The 3287-nt window shown below is 29.8% G+C and overlaps 1 protein-coding gene across 1 annotated transcript in view; it reads left to right on the forward strand.

Annotated features, from left to right (window-relative positions):
- The first annotated feature begins 324 nt into the window (after positions 1-324).
- LOC108908002 (elongation of very long chain fatty acids protein AAEL008004-like) overlaps positions 325-3287 on the forward strand; it is a 65093-nt gene continuing 62130 nt past the window's right edge. Inside the window, exon 1 of the mRNA XM_018711891.1 lies at positions 325-524. The gene's annotated coding sequence lies outside the window, so the exon portion shown is untranslated. The remainder of the gene's footprint in view (positions 525-3287) is intronic.

A 3287-nucleotide genomic window follows, 5' to 3' on the forward strand; every position in this document is an offset into this window, starting at 1 on the left:
TTGTAACACATTTTATTTCACTTTCTCATTTTAACGAGTATTTGCAGTGCTAGTTAAACAATTTTTGACGATCTGTCTTTAAAGAAAAATAATTTTAACTGTTAGGTCACAAGTGCTATTTATAATTATTATACTACCCATTATCACTAAACCAAACCCACTGACTAGCCTCAAATATTTGATTATAAGAGCTAAGTTTTCAAAATCTAAGACTGACACGCTAATTGCACCTCTACGTAGTGGAATCCCCAGGACATCCCAATCGGCGACCCTACTTGCTATACATATATCTACCTTGCCACTTTCAAGAACGTTCAGTTTTCTCCCACTTGTTCTGGGTATCGTTCCTCAACATCAACAGTCAAACGCCTTCAACTGCTGACCACGTTTGGTGTTTAGTGTAATATACAACTTAATTTGGTTTTTGGTTTACTCTTTTTTTAATATTTACTCAGGATGGTAGTTTACCTTTAGACAATCAACAGTCAGACATTTATTGTGTACCTGTCATTATATTTATACAAGTAAGTAATATTATTTTTAATACAATTAAAACTATATTTTTTGTATAATATTTAATCTATAAACTATTCATTTATTGACTTACATTGTTAAATCTGAGCTTACTGAAATATCGATTATTTATTTGCATTTACAGCGAAACAGAATCTGTGTTTTTTTGTAAGGTCAGTTCAAAAATGTTTTTCTAAGAAAAATTTTTAAAAATTGCGTTACTTTACAAAATTTCAACAGATGGGACTCATTTATTTAAATCCGGCATGGTTCCTCCACTCTCACGAAATCATTAACAATAATTACTCCCGAGGATATACCAATAAACCGAATAAACAAAGGTGTGGAAGTTAACAACCACATATATGCATTATTGATAGTCGAAAAATTTTAGAAATTATATAAAATTATCATAAATGCATAAAATTGCAAAGAGCGTACCACCGATTTGTTATGGTTACGTCGGTCTTTCACAAACACGACTGTACAAGAAATATTAATATTCCCATTGACTTACTTTTCTATGTTTTGAATTTGAGAACTTGAATTAATTTTTTAAACGTATCATTCGTACTTATGCACTATTTTCCGTATTACTCACTGGCATGGAACAATGTTATTGACATCTATAATTGCCGGTGCTATGTAAATGAAAGTGTAAGAAATTGCATAACTACCAATGTTTATAATTCCACTTCTGTAAAACTAGTTCCATTTAATAATAGGTATTTGATGATTTTTTAAGTATACGTCGTTCGTTGTAAATAGAATATACAATGTATTTAACCTGAAGAATGCAAATCAATATTAAATAATAATAGAGTTTAGATGAAATTGCAAGCGGTTACCTATAAATAGTAAACATCATTCATTCAGTTCAATTAGTTTCAACTAGAAATTAAATAGTAAATATATTACTAATAGCATATTTCAAGGAACTCCATTACAGTTAAACAAATATGCACATAGATTGTGTATTTAAATTTGTGATTACCGAAAATTTATTGTACCTCATTTTTAGGATTTTTTTTAAATCACTCAAAATATTGTATTGCAATATTTTGTAAAGAATTTCTCTGAGGGTCCAGATTTTGATTTCATCGGTTCACCACCGAGAAACTGTCAACAACTTTATTTTTGCTATTGAAGAATATATGGGATGAAATTAAGAATTTTTTAGCTTTCCAACGATGTATGTATGACAGGTCCAAGAAAAGTCGATAACATACTGAAAAAAAACGAAATGGAATTATTTAATACTATTACGTGCTGGTAAATCTGGCAATACAGTACTAAATTTTAAAAAAATTGATATGAATTGTCAAAGAATACTTAATTAAATATTTTTTTATTAGCATTTTCATTCACTTTAAAATATTCATGGACCACTCTCTCTTTATCGAGTAAAATCTAGTAATAAATCTGGCAGCAATTTATGAATAGTCTTTGTGTTACTATACATACTAACAATAAGTACTTACACTATTATTCTCACAAAATTTATAGATAATAAAAAAAGAAAACATACCTACCTATTAATTCTCACGATAATAAATTGGTAAAATGTTCTTATACGAAATTAAAACAGTTATTTTACATTCATAGGAATTACTTAAATACTGACATAAAACTTCGACTTTATGATACTCTCATTCATCCTTCCTACCTGTACGAAAAGTTAATAAAAATGTGTGATGTACATATTCGTTCTACAAGACACGCTACTCTTTGTATTATACCCAGGCACTCTACCAGTCAATTTCAACATTCATTGACTTATATTGCAGTTAATATTTTTATCGTATCCCTCAGTATATCAAATCTTCGAGTACTATTGTAGAGTTCAAGCATAAATATAAACGTTATTTACGAGAAAAACGTCACTAGTTCTCTTTGATTTGCATATAATTATATTCTGTTTTGTATGGCACAAGCGTACAGGGTGTTTCTAAAATAGGGTTCCAAACTTCTGCTGCGTTTATAACTCATTAAAATAAGCCAAAACGTTCCTATTAACATGTGCCCTAAAACGCACCCTTAGGAAGTTATATGCCCCTAAAAGGGCTCAAACAAAACTGTTTTTTTTCTGTTATTGACAAAACGGTCGCAAATAAATAGAAAAAAATTTATGGGTCCTACATAACTTTTTACGTTAAATAACATGGGCTACTCCGTTTTTCGACATGTAAGTCATATGCGTCCCATTTAGGTTGGTGAAGGGGGTTTTCGGCCCGTAATTTTTTTTTATTTCTATTTTTTTACAATTTTCTCTACAGATTTATAAAATCTTAACAGTTTTACGAAAAAAATATTATCTTTGTCCAAATCGATATTTCCAATGGTTTTCGAGTAAATTGACTTTGAAAATTCAGTAACATTATTTAAATAAATTGCAGTTATGAAGGATCCCATCATTTAATAAATAATTTAGGACATAAACTAAGAGTATTTAAATTTAGAGTTACACTTACTAATTAAAGAACTAATTACTTCTACAGACAATAGCTAAATGTGAAATAGAAAATAATGGGATTAAAATTAGTAATAATAAGTTAAATTACAAGAACTGCTCGAAGTGACCACCTTGCATTTCGATGCATAATCTAGCTCGACGCTTCAATGATTTGCGAACTCTTTGGAAAATTCTAGGTGTTTGCCTTATTTCCATGCACGCGGTTTCAATTTCCTCCCGTAGTTGCTGAATGGTCTCAATTGGAATTTTATAAACCTTTGCCTTAAGTTGACCCCACAAAAAATAGTCCAGGGGGTTAAGG

This window comes from Anoplophora glabripennis, unplaced genomic scaffold (assembly GCF_000390285.2).
Source record: "Anoplophora glabripennis isolate ALB-LARVAE unplaced genomic scaffold, Agla_2.0 scaffold243, whole genome shotgun sequence".
Lineage (NCBI taxonomy): Eukaryota > Metazoa > Arthropoda > Insecta > Coleoptera > Cerambycidae > Anoplophora > Anoplophora glabripennis.